The sequence below is a fragment of the Scylla paramamosain genome, chromosome 31 (assembly GCF_035594125.1).
Source record: "Scylla paramamosain isolate STU-SP2022 chromosome 31, ASM3559412v1, whole genome shotgun sequence".
Lineage (NCBI taxonomy): Eukaryota > Metazoa > Arthropoda > Malacostraca > Decapoda > Portunidae > Scylla > Scylla paramamosain.
In genome coordinates this window covers 13,457,683-13,471,499 of record NC_087181.1, presented here as the reverse complement: position 1 = coordinate 13,471,499, position 13,817 = coordinate 13,457,683, and the positions used below count along the sequence as shown (strand labels likewise).

Here is a 13,817-nt window from a genome sequence, read left to right as displayed (position 1 = left end):
CTCTCTCTCTCTCTCTCTCTCTCTCTCTCTCTCTCTCTCTCTCTCTCTCTCTCTCTCTCGCACCATATTTTTCTTCCTGTCAATTTTCCAGAGCGAAAACATGTGCAAACCGCAAAAAAAAAATCTTTACTTAATAATTTTGAGAGAGAGAGAGAGAGAGAGAGAGAGAGAGAGAGAGAGAGAGAGAGAGGGAGGAACAGCGAAAGATACAAAAAATAAATAACAAAATAGAATCAGCAAAAAAAAAAATTGTAAAAGAAAAATAAAAGCAAGAAAAAAGACATCCATGCATTTACAGATATCTAATTAACAATAAAACACCTCATTAACACCTACACACCTTACTTTCCCACCATAGATGACACGCAACCCTTAAAATGTCACCCTACCTGATGCATTTTTACTTGAGTCCCCCCTTGCTGGTTAGTCTGTGCCACCATTCGTTTTCTTCGTGCTGTGGGTGAGGCTGGGTATATGAGAGGAATTTGTTAGTCACGGTAGTGTGGGAATTATTTTGGAAGGAAAGAAAGGAAGGTTGAAATGCCTCGGGGAAAAAACTAGAACGGTATGAAGGAATATGTTTTGGGTACGAGAAAGAGAGAGAGAGAGAGAGAGAGAGAGAGAGAGAGAGAGAGAGAGAGAGAGAGAGAGAGAGAGAGAGAGAGAGAATTTTCCTTCTTTTCTCCTCCTCTACAAGCACCACCACCACCACCATTACTGTTACCATTACCACTACTACTACTACTACTACTACTACTACTACTACTATACTACTACTATTACTACTACTACTACTAAGAGAGAGAGAGAGAGAATTTCCTCCTTTTCCTCCTCATCCACCACTACCACAATTACTACTACTACTACTACTACTACTACTACTACTACTACTACTACTACTACTACTACTACCACCACTATGGAAGTTTCCTACACTACATGAATAAAAATCCTACCTATTCCTACCTTACCCATCCTAACCTACATATGGGTACAACCACCGCCACCACCACCACCACCACCACCACCACCAGCACCACCACCACCACCATCACCACCACCACCACCTGTCCTCCGCTCCCTGGGTTGCACCTGGTCGGACAAGAATCAACACGAGATCTAATAAGCCGGCGTACCTGGCTGCTTGAAGAAATCCGGCAGCGTAATCCGGGAGTCAAATACACTCAAACCACGGCTTTCTGATTGCCCTCCTCTTTCTCCTCCTCCTCTTTCTCTTCCTCTTCCTCCTCCTCCTCCTCCTCCTCCTCCTCCTCCTCCTCCTCCTCCTCCTCCTCCTCCTCCTCCTCCTCCTCCTCCTGTTGCCCTTTTTCCCCCACACTCTCGCCCTCTTCCTTCTATTCGTTCTTTTCCTCTTTTTTTCCCATTTTCTTCGTTGTCGTCGTGACCTTCTTCTTCTTCTTCTTCTTCTTCTTCTTCTTCTTCTTCTTCTTCTTCTTCTTCTTCTTCTTCTTCTTCTTCTTCTTCTTCTTCTTCTTCTTCTTCTTCTTCTTCTTCTTCTTCTTCTTCTTCTTCTTCTTCTTCTTCTTCTTCTTCTTCTTCTTCTTCTTCTTCTTCTTCTTCTTCTTCTTCTTCTTCTTCTTCTTCTTCTTCTTCTTCTTCTTCTTCTTCTTCTTCTTCTTCTTCTTCTTCTTCTTCTTCTTCTTCTTCTTCTTCTTCTTCTTCTTCTTCTTCTTCTTCTTCTTCTTCTTCTTCTTCTTCTTCTTCTTCTTCTTCTTCTTCTTCTTCTTCTTCTTCTTCTTCTTCTTCTTCTTCTTCTTCTTCTTCTTCTTCTTCTTCTTCTTCTTCTTCTTCTTCTTCTTCTTCTTCTTCTTCTTCTTCTTCTTCTTCTTCTTCTTCTTCTTCTTCTTCTTCTTCTTCTTCTTCTTCTTCTTCTTCTTCTTCTTCTTCTTCTTCTTCTTCTTCTTCTTCTTCTTCTTCTTCTTCTTCTTCTTCTTCTTCTTCTTCTTCTTCTTCTTCTTCTTCTTCTTCTTCTTCTTCTTCTTCTTCTTCTTCTTCTTCTTCTTCTTCTTCTTCTTCTTCTTCTTCTTCTTCTTCTTCTTCTTCTTCTTCTTCTTCTTCTTCTTCTTCTTCTTCTTCTTCTTCTTCTTCTTCTTCTTCTTCTTCTTCTTCTTCTTCTTCTTCTTCTTCTTCTTCTTCTTCTTCTTCTTCTTCTTCTTCTTCTTCTTCTTCTTCTTCTTCTTCTTCTTCTTCTTCTTCTTCTTCTTCTTCTTCTTCTTCTTCTTCTTCTTCTTCTTCTTCTTCTTCTTCTTCTTCTTCTTCTTCTTCTTCTTCTTCTTCTTCTTCTTCTTCTTCTTCTTCTTCTTCTTCTTCTTCTTCTTCTTCTTCTTCTTCTTCTTCTTCTTCTTCTTCTTCTTCTTCTTCTTCTTCTTCTTCTTCTTCTTTCTGTCTGTCTGCATTCTGTTGTTGTGGTGGTGTTCTCCTCTTCCTCGTTCTTGGCTTTATTCTGATGGTGGTGTCCCTCCTCCTCCGCCTCCTCCTCCTCCTCCTCCTCCTCCTCTTTGATGATATTAGTTTTCTCCTGCATTGTGTTGTTGTTGATTCGGGATTTCATATATGTATTTGATGGTAATCGCTTGTAATTTGCTTCCTTTTTCTCCTCCGCGAGTGTGTGTCATTGGTTGGTGGTGGTGGTGGTGGTGGTGGTGCGGGGAAATAATATAGTTTTTTTTTTATTCTCTCTCTCTCTCTCTCTCTCTCTCTCTCTCTCTCTCTCTCTCTCTCTCTCTCTCTCTCTCTCTCTCTCTCTCTCTCTCTCTCTCAATCCAATTCGTTTGCATAATGTTCTTTTCTTATTGTTTTTACTGTTGTTGTTTAGTGTTTCGTAATAAGTGAATTTCTCTCTCTCTCTCTCTCTCTCTCTCTCTCTCTCTCTCTCTCTCTCTCTCTCTCTCTCTCTCTCTCTCTCTCTCTCTCTCTCTCAAACTGGCTTACGTTAACACATTCTTTTTATCACAGGTACGTGCGTGTGTTCGTGTGTGGGTGGTGACGGTGACGGTGGTGGTGATGGTGGTGATGGTGATGGTGGTGATGGTGATGGTAAGTGGTGACAATGTTTCTCTCTTCAATTTTTCTGGTGATGATTATTAATGGTGACTGGAATTTTATTTTGGTGTTGAAATAATGGTGACTCAATTCTCTCTCTCTCTCTCTCTCTCTCTCTCTCTCTCTCTCTCTCTCTCTCTCTCTCTCTCTCTCTCTCTCTCTTCCTGGCCTCGTATTTAAGGTGAAAGGAATCCAGTCGTTCTTGGGAAGCTTAGAAAAGAATCTGATCCCTTTCTAAGAGTGTCCAGTTCCCCTTGCCGTGCCGCCCTGTAGTTTTGACGCCCTTGTGTGACGCTCAAACATAAAAGTCCAGCATTTAATCCCTCGTTCTTGGTGAATTTCAGCTTATCATTCAACATTCATGAAACTCTTTCTGGTTCTTTTATCTTTTTGTCTTTTTTTTTTTTTTGTTTTTTGTTTTCGTGGGATCTGAATGAGTTCCCGAAAATTAGTCTTCCCACAGTACGTACGTTTTCCCTTTGAGTTTTCTCCGTTTTCTTTGTTTTTTTTTTCTTTTTCTTTTTCTGGGTAAGATGGGAGGGAGTTCTAAGGATCTGCCCTCATCCTCGCCCCCATTCTCCTCCTCCTCCTCCTTCTGCTCCTCCTCCTTCGCCTTCTTCATGAGACACGCAAGCTTCCTACCTCCTTGCAGAATTAGGGAGATGTTCAGAGTCCCTTGGCAGCTCTCCTCCTCCTCCTTCTCTTCCTCCTCCTTCCCCTTCTTTCCCTCATTTCTCTCATCTCCTCCCTGGCTTCGCACAAAAAGCGGTAATGATGCCGTGGAAGGAGCTACGGACGAGATCTGTTGGTACAAAATAAAAAAAGGAAAAAAAGAAAAAAGTATATTTCATCTCCCAAAACGCAACATTTTTCCTGTTTTTCTTTCCTCCTCATCACCCATACGCCCACACACACACGCCCTCACAGATACACACGCTCACACATCAAATCACGCATTATTACGCCCACAGGTGCTCTCTCACGGCAGCACTCGCTCTTTCACACCTAAGTACACAACTCTGCACACCCACGCCCACACACACACCCACGCACACATCCTTCATATCCCAGATACACACACACACACTTATTCACGCCCTTGCACGCACAAACACCCAAATACACACATTCACAAGCCCACATAAACACGATCATACTTCTATTCACGCCCACACGCCCATCCACACTTACTTTCAACCATTTCCACCTTCCTACCTGACTCTCCACGTGGCGATATTTCCAATTAAATTAAACCTTTTCTGTTTTCTAATTTCGCTTCGTCAGTTTTATTGCATTATTATTATTATTATTATTTTTTCTCTATTATCGTCTTGTTTTTGCCTCGAGGTCCCGGCAGGAAGCTTACTAATGATCTGAGTAATGATAAAAAATACATTTATATATAAAAAAAAAGCAGTTCTTCAAAGGAGTTATTTTTATATTTCATCTGCTGGGAGGAAACGGCAGTTAGCGGCCGTGGACTTTGAGAAAAATGTGCAGGAAAATTGTCCAGCGTAGGTGAGGCTTTTAAAGAGCGATAAGAGAACGAAAGGGTGAAGAAAAAGACAGCGAGAGACACGTGACGAGGGCGGAAGGAATTGAGAGGAGGGAATGAAACACAGGGAGGAAATTGAGGGCAGGAGTGAAACACTGGGAGGAAATTGAGGATCAGGCAAAATATACTCGCTAGGAAATGATACAAAAGGAAAAAAAATTGAGGAAAAAAATACACAGGGGAGAAATTAAGGAAGGAACATACCCGGAGAAAAAGCAGAGGTAGGAAAATGTACAGGGTAGAAATTGAGAATATATTGAGTACAAGGAAGAAAGAGAGGACAAGAAATATATACAGGGAAAAAAATTGAGGGTAGGCAGGAAACAGAGGGAAGAAACTGAGGGCAGGAAAATACACAAGGTAGAAATTGAGAAGATATCGAGGACAGGGAGGGAAAAGAGGGCAGGAAAGATATACAGGGCAAAAATTGAGGACAGGAATGATACACAGCACTCACTACACTGTCTACCCCCCTCCCCCACTATCCCCCTCCTGCAGCAGCCGCGGCGACCCTTCAGGGAAACAACCCTTGAAACTCGCCCTACGTTGGAAAAAAAATAAATAAAGTAGATAAATGAATAAAAATACGATTGAAAACTCCAAGCAGTTATTAAATAAAAGCGAATGTTGACGACTCGCTTGTCTGCACATGTACACACACACACACACACACACACACACACACACACACACACACACACACACACACACACACACACACACACACACACACACAGGCACAGACAAACAAGAACAGGTACTCGGTGTGTATTTTTTTTTCCTCGACAGGTAGTTATAGAATTTCCATTTTCGAAATTTCAAATAAAATTTCCATGCCAGTTATTTCTGCCAAACAGTGTACGTACGTAGGCAGGGAGAGCGTGCATATGTACATTGTAGCTCTAGGGGTGATGGCGATGGCGGGAGGGAGGGAGGGAGGGAGGGAGGGAGAGTGAAAGGGAGGGAGGGATGGGGTAAGATGAAATGGTGGGGGGAGTGAGTGAAGGAGAGATAGAGGTCAGGAGGAAGAGAAGGTTGTCTATTTTTTTTTTTTTTTTTTGTTCTTTTAATTGTTTTTTGACGAGTTTTTTGTTATGATTATTTATTTATATTTTACTTTTTTTTTGCTCTCGTGTTCGTAACAAGTGACTATTTTTTTATTTAATTTGTAAGACTTTTTTTCTCTCTAATTGTCTCTCTCCTTTCATTTTCCTTACCTCATCTCATCCCATCATTTATTTACCTATTCAATCTTTTTTTCCCTCCTACTTCTTCACCTGTTCCCTTTACACTCATTCATTTATGTAATCGTCACCACTACCAGCACCTCCTCCTCCTCCTCCTCTTCCTCCTCCTCCTCCTCTTAGTAATCTTCCTGTAACACACGATTTGAATTTATCTCCCAGCAAGGGGCGGCCCGCGATAACTCAGTCCACGCTGCCTCGTTCCCCTCGATCTCCTCTTCAAGCACATAAAAATTGGGTAAAAACAACAGCCTAACATGCTCGTCTGGCCCTTGTGTCTGGGGGGAGGAGGAGAAGGAGGAGGAGGAGGAGGAGGAGGAGGAGGAGGAGGAGGAGGAGGAGGAGGAGTAATATATGATGGTTTTTCTCCTCATTTATTTTTCTCGTGGTAAAGAATTTGCTGGTCTCTCTCTCTCTCTCTCTCTCTCTCTCTCTCTCTCTCTCTCTCTCTCTCTCTCTCTCTCTCTCTCTCTCTCTCTCTCTCTCTCTCTCTCTCTCTCTCTCTCTCTCTCTCTCTCTCTCTCTCTCTCCTCCTCCTCCTCCTCCTTCTCCTCCCACTGCGAGTTCTTCTTCTTCTTCTTCTTCTTCTTCTTCTTCTTCTTCTTCTTCTTCTTCTTCTTCTTCTTCTTCTTCTTCTTCTTCTTCTTCTTCTTCTTCTTCTTCTTCTTCTTCTTCTTCTTCTTCTTCTTCTTCTTCTTCTTCTTCTTCTTCTTCTTCTTCTTCTTCTTCTTCTTCTTCTTCTTCTTCTTCTTCTTCTTCTTCTTCTTCTTCTTCATCTTCATCTTCATCTTCATCTTCATCTTCATCTTCATCTTCATCTTCATCTTCATCTTCATCTTCATCTTCATCTTCTTCTTCTTCTTCTTCTTCTTCTTCTTCTTCTTCTTCTTCTTCTTCTTCTTCTTGGTGGCGTTGTTGTTGTTCTTGTTTCCGTTCTTGTTTTTGTTTGTTTTCATCATCAACAGCATCATTATCAACATCATCACCCTCGTCATCTTCGCCATGTTCTTCTTCGTCTTCGTCTTGCTCTTCATCTTCGTCTTGTTCTTTTTGTTCTTGTTCTTGTTCTTCATTATCATTATCCAACAAATTATTTTCCTCATCCTCCTCCCCCTCCTCCATCTCCTCCATTCACCAGTACCGCGCTGCCAGCCCCACAAAATCGCCTCGCCACGTGGGCACAAGAACAATTAATGGAGTTGTGTTGGCTCGCCGCTGACTCAGTTTAACTTACAGGGAATTAATTAGAATCAAACCTCGCCCACGTAATTGTGTTTGGCCTCACCTGTCCGTGCGTGCATTTAATATCACCGCGATAAGGATGTAAACTTTTTCGTAATATATTCGTTGTTGTTGCAGTGCGTATCGTATTCACGCGGCCCCGACACACACACACATACACACACTCACATGCTTTTCCTGTTTAGCGTTCGCTCTAATTGACGTAATTCGCTCTTCATTTGTTTGTTATTAAATGTCGGAATTTCATTAGAGCGAAGAAGCAAAGCACGTAACTTCCTGATGCTCTTAATGTCTGGGTAAATGTTAAAGTGTGTATTTCATTTTACATCATTATTTATTTCTATTATTTATACAGCGACATGAAAAGCTGCGCCAGGTAATGTAACAGGTCTGGTTTGCTTTGTTTTATCTGTTTTATTTACCTTTTTATTATATCTTAATTGGATGCCACCGTTTTATATCAGTTTCATATCATTCCCGAAGATGAAGTGAGCTATTGCTGTAAAAATATTGAGGATATGAAGGTTGTTGGGGAAGAAAATGAGTTTTTTTCACGAGTTAATGGCTTATGATAGGTTTTTAAAGGCCATTTGGATGATTTAGGAATATATAATGCATTTTCAGCCAGTACTAATCCATTTAATTAAGCTTGTGAGGAGATAAAACAATAAAAAGATTAAAGTTGGAAGATTTGTGGGGGGGAAAAAATGGGACTTTAAGCTTTGTGATAGATATTGAGTATGCTTTATTGACTTACGGGTTTCTGGAAGATTTTGGTAAACTGTAAACTAGCATAAGATCATTTTGTAAAGCATGAGAAGGATAAAGAGCAGTGGAAATGTTGAGAGATCATAAGGTAAGTGGAGAAAGAGTGTGTGTTTTAGGGAATTAAAGGAATGTAAATGGTTTTTAATGCCTACAAAGATGGTTTGGGAACATAAATGTAAGCTCTTAAACTAGTACTAAGATCTTTTTATTAAGCTTATAAGATAAAACAATGAAAAAAGTTGAGGTTGAAAGATCTGAGGGAAAAAAAAAATGACATTATAAAGTTTGTGATCGAGAATAATTTTGCTCTAGGGAGTTACTTAAGGGAATCAGGGAGGTTTTAAAGGCTATAGGGACGCCTCGGGAACGCGCACAGGTAAACTGATTCAAAACAGGTGCGAAATGTGGCTTGGGAAGTGGAAATGTGGAGGTTTTTGTGAGTGTTTCTTTACCCCCATCCTTGCCACGCCCCTCGATAAGTTTGGCCTAGTTTCCTCTTCCGCTTCTTCTTCCTCCTCCTCTTTCTCCTCCTCCTCCTCCTACTCCTACTCTAGTTTTCCCTCCAAAGACAAACAAACGCTACATATTTTCAAGTAATTTCTAGTTTGTGTTTTTTCCACGCCATTCGATAAATTTAGTCTCCCTCCTCCTCCTCCTCCTCCTCCTCCTCCTCCTCCTCCTCCTCCTCGTCTATTTTTTTCCCTAAAAGTCCTACTAACGGTACATATTTTCAAGTTATTATTAGTTTGTTTTTTTCCACCTCCCTGATGAGTCTGACCTAATTTTCTCTTTTTGTGCCTTTCTCTCTTCTTTTTCCTCCTCCTCCTCCTCCTCCTCCTTCTCCTCCTAAAGACCTATAAAGGCTACATAATTTTCAAGTGCTTATTACTTAGTTTGCTTCTCTCTCTCTTTCTTTTTTATCTTCTAATTTCTGCCTCACTTTTTCGCGGAATCCTCCTCATTTCGTTCACGTGTTTGCCTTCTGTGCGTGTGTTTGTGTTTACCTTTGCTGCTTTTGAGCGTGTCATTTTTATCTTCCTCTTCCTCTTCTTCCTCCTCTTCCTTCTGTCCTCTCTCTCTCTCTCTCTCTCTCTCTCTCTCTCTCTCTCTCTCTCTCTCTCTCTCTCTCTCTCTCTCTCTCTCTCTCTCTCTCTCTCTCTCTCTCTATTTTCGTCATTTCATTCCATCTGTACCCTTTTCTTACTCTTTTTTGCTTTCTCTTCCCTTTCCTTCTCGACTTCCCTCCTTTCTTTCCTCCCTCCTTCCTCCTATCTACTTCTCCTATCCCTCTCTTCTTCCCTCATCACCCACCTCAGCCTTTCCCTCCTCTGCTTTCCCATTCTTTTCTCTCCTTCCATACTCATCTCTCGCTCCTCTCCTTTCCTTTCCTCTCCTTCTTTCCCACACCACCCCTCTCCTTTCCCTCATTCCCCTCCTCTCCTCTCCTTTCCTCTCCTCTTCTCTCTTCTCTTCTCTCCTCTCCTCTCCTCTTCTCTTCATTTCTCTCCTCTCCTCTCCTCTCCTCTCCTCTCCTCTCCTCTCTTCTCTTCTCTCTTCTCTTATCTTCTTTTTTTTAGCACACCACCCTCCGCTTTTCCTCCTCCCCCTCCTCTCCTCTCTATTCTTCTCTCTATTCTTCTCTCCTCTCTCGTCTCCTCTCTTCTCCTCAGTCTGCAGTTTCCCGGATCACCTTTCATACCTGCTCCTCAACATTCCCCTCTGACAAATAGGTTAAGAGGCGCCCCAGTTTTCGTTTCGAAGCTTCACGAGGCATTTCGATTCCTTCGGCTTTTTTTTTTTTTTTTGTGTAAGGTTTTCTGGTTCCGTTTTTTCCTGGTTTTCTCAAGAGTGCCCTTTTGTGTACTTTATTTGGTTGTTTGATTTTTGTTTAGTTTTTCTTTCCTTTTTTTTCTTTTTTTTCTTTTATCTTTTTTTCGGAAGTTTTTTTTTTCTCCTTGTTTTTGTTCTGATTTTGATTTCTTGTTATTTTCCACTTGTTTTTTTTATCTTGTTTTGGTTGTTCCATTATTTATTACTTTCCTCTTGCGCTACCTTTTATTTTATTTTATCATTTTTCTTCTTTTCCTTATTCATTTTTCATCTTCTTGTTCTCGTTTTCTTGTTCTTGCTCATTTCCTTCTCGTTCTTCTTCATAAAACCTTTACCCTTCTTGTCTAGTTTAAAAGAATCTTCATTAGTTTTCACCTTCTGTATAAACTCTACTTTAAAATATTATCTCATCTCATATTTCAGCATTAAGTTCAAGTGTTTTCCCTCCTTCACTTTTCCTCGCCTCAGTTCTACGTATCACAACATCTTATTTATTCATATTCCTCATGCAGTTCATTAAAATTTTACATATTTCCATTTTTCTCATGATTTCCAGACTTGATAATATTTTCTTTTGTTTTTAGATATATTTTGACTCTTTCCTTCTCCTCCTCCTCCTTCACCTCCTCCTCTTCGTGGCTGGAAAGGTGAAGTGATCAGATTTCCCCAGCCAGTGTTCGTGGCAGCCTCAGGAATGGAAAAGGAATGGGCGAGGCGTGTGTGTGTCTTTCTGGGAGCGCGAGGAAGAATGGCTGAGGAAGGAAGTGGGGAAGGAAGAAGGAAGTGTGTGCTTAAGGCGTCTCAGCAACAAGGTCATATGGCGCAGCTAGATAGAGGGAAGAAAATTAAAGAAGAAAGTGATTATGATTGTAAGGAAACAAAAACGAAGGGAAAAAAGTGCTATTATATAAGGAAATATAAGAAAAATTATTATGTAAGGAAATATAAGGGAAGAGAAGAAACCGATTATTTAAGAAAGGATAAGAAAAGGCTGTTAGGTAAGGAAAAGAAAGGGGAAGGGAAAAATGATTACGTAAGAAGATAAAAAATATTAAACCAAAAAATAAAATAGAAAAAGATTACTATTTCAGAAAAGAAAATATTATGTAACTAGAAAACTAATCATGTAAGAAAAAGAAAAGAACAACAAAGTCATTACATAAGAAAACATAAGAGAAAAATGGTTATGTAAGAAAATGAAAAGAAGTAAAATATTATGTAAGAAAACATAAATGATAGTGACTGTGTTTGCTTGTAAGTTCACAAAGTATGTAGATTTAACTTGAGTCAGATGCCAAGGTAATTCAATCACCAACATATAAAATTTTAAAACTACGTACAGTTTTCCTCGATACAAGAGAAATATTGAATGCACGACGTGATAGGTAGGCACACAGAAGGTTTGTAAGCATATCTACATGCGTGCAAATGCGTAAGTCAGTTGAGCCAGATAACAAAGCCATGCAAGCACGAGTGTGTAAAATGCATAAAGTTTTGTATAATATTCCCTGGACATGACAAGTGGAATGGAAAACACACGCACGTACTCGTACATACATAATACACGTATCACGAATTTTACATCGCAGGAATTTTACAACCGTGATTAATATTTGAAACGCGCAACTCATTTCCTATTACATTATTTCGGAACGGGAGGAATACTAAACACAATTAAAAAGCAATAGTGAAACGTGAAAATCCGAGGAGATTGAAGGAAGAGAAACTAAAAAAAAAAAAAAAAAAAAAACAATTTCATCACCATTCCTGAAGTAAGCGTGTAGACAGCAAAGTACATTAAGAGATTAACGGAGGGAGTCTGAAACAGGTTAGTCTTGCTTCTCTCTTTTTTTCCATCCCCCAAAATAAAAATTAAAATGAAGGATCGATGCGAGACGAGCGTGTTCGTTTTACTACATTTGGAGCAAGTTTCAATCGCTCGTGTTAAGATTGAATTAGGCCGACTGAATATCAAGCCTGGGAAAGGACAGGGAGAAAGAGAGAGAGAGAGAGAGAGAGAGAGAGAGAGAGAGAGAGAGAGAGAGAGAGAGAGAGAGAGAGAGAGAGAGAGAGAGAGAGAGAGAGAGAGAGAGAGAGAGAGAATTTTAATGTGATTTTTAGTTATTTATCTTTGTATCCATTTATTTGTTTATTACTTGTGAACTTGTTCAATTTACTACTACTACTACTACTATTACTACTACTACTACTACTACTACTACTACTACTACTACTACTGCTGCTGCTGCTACTACCACCACCATCATTAATATTATTGTTTTTATTATTATTATTATTATTATTTATTATTATTATTATTATCATTATTATTATTATTATTGGTGTTATTTTCATTATTGCTACTATATATATATATATATATATATATATATATATATATATATATATATATATATATATATATATATATATATATATATATATATATATATATATATATATATTTTTTTGTTAAGTAGTAGTAGTAGTAGTAGTAGTAGTAGTAGTAGTAGTAGTAGTAGTAGTAGAGTGGTAGCAGTGGTGGAAGCAGAAGCAGGAGCAGTACCATTAATCCATTTACCACTAACATCGTCATCAAATCCGTGAAGTGCTCACCGGAAACACAAGCATAACAGTAATGTACTGCACTCTGCTGAACACAAGCTTTGGCCTAAGTACCTGCTAATATGCGCTACTCAAACACCTATTGATTCCTGACATCTTGACGTAAATAAACAGATTTTCTCGTAATGACCAGGAAAGACCGGGTCCTGAGGGACTTGCTAGCCACGCATTGCTCTTCTTTCCCGGAGTTATTCATTCATTCATGTTCCCTAGAGCAAGTTTGTTGTTGTGTATCTTGCTTGGCGACGTGAATATGTAGATGAGGTTATAATTCATGGAAATGCCCCAGAAGAATATAAAGAATGGGAAGGAAACATAATGATGAAAAAAAAAGATAAGAAAGATGAAAATGTGTTATGATTATAATGTAGATAAATGTGAAAGGGAACTGTAAACTTCGAAAATAACACAAGTGAGCAATAAGCAAGAGAATGAAAAGGAAACAAATAAAAAAAAAATCAATTGAAAATATAATAAAATGATAAATTGCAATAGGATATACTTATAAATGAAGATATATTTGAAATATATATCTCTTTAGTAAAATCAATGGAAAACTAAACGATTTATCAAGAGACGAGAGGTAATAAAACTTAATTTATAAAGAAAATAAAATCAGAATAAAAGGAAATATAACAAATTTGAATTAAGATGTAAATGTCAATAAGTAAATATACCAGAGCAACATTCTTTAATAATTTTTCTCGCTTTTTATGTCACTGAATGTCACTCTGAAGCAGCCAATCAGGAGCCCTCGCATCTCTTACTAGTATTTAAGAGAGAGTGTACTGAGAGGATTGAATGTAACAGTAAGCAGTTTTCCTCAGATGTTGTAATGAGGTCGCTAAGAAGTCGCCTTGCTACGTCACTTCTTGTTGTTTCTTTCCCTTCAGTGTCTATATTTATGTCACCTGCTGCTTCTTCCTCTTGACGTTATTCATATTTTATCACTTATCGTTTCTTTCACTTTTTTTTTCGATTCTTATTCACGTCACTTACTGTTGTGCTTTTCCCTTTTCTTCACATTTACGTCATTTCCTGTTGTGTCTTTCTCAAACGCTTATTTTTTATTTACATAATTTCTTATTCTTTGTTCCTCTTAAATTCATTCATATTTTGTAGATATACATGCATGAACATTCTCACTTTCAGCCCACTTTCCTGAATTATGATATATGTATATATATATATATATATATATATATATATATATATATATATATATATATATATATATATATATATATATATATATATATATATATATATATATATATATATATATATTTTATTTTTATTTTTATTTATTTTTTTTCTGCATATCAAGTAATTACGTTTCTTTGACACATTTTTGTGCAGTATAGAACGAAGTATTTGAATTGCTTCTAAGTTTTCCTCAGTCATATTTCCCAACTACAGTAGGTAAAGAAACCTTTTAAAGATCTATATTCCTGTGATAAGTAATAGTTCATTGCTGGCAAGAGAAAACC

At 38.6% G+C, this 13,817-nt stretch overlaps 1 long non-coding RNA gene across 1 annotated transcript in view; it reads left to right on the top strand.

Moving 5' to 3' along the window:
- The window catches only part of LOC135116310 (uncharacterized), an 84,882-nt gene extending 73,427 nt beyond the window's left edge, over window positions 1–11,455 (top strand). The window contains exon 3 of the long non-coding RNA XR_010276239.1: window positions 10,350–11,455. This is a non-coding gene — a long non-coding RNA (uncharacterized LOC135116310). The remainder of the gene's footprint in view (window positions 1–10,349) is intronic.
- Window positions 11,456–13,817: the final 2,362 nt, after the last annotated feature.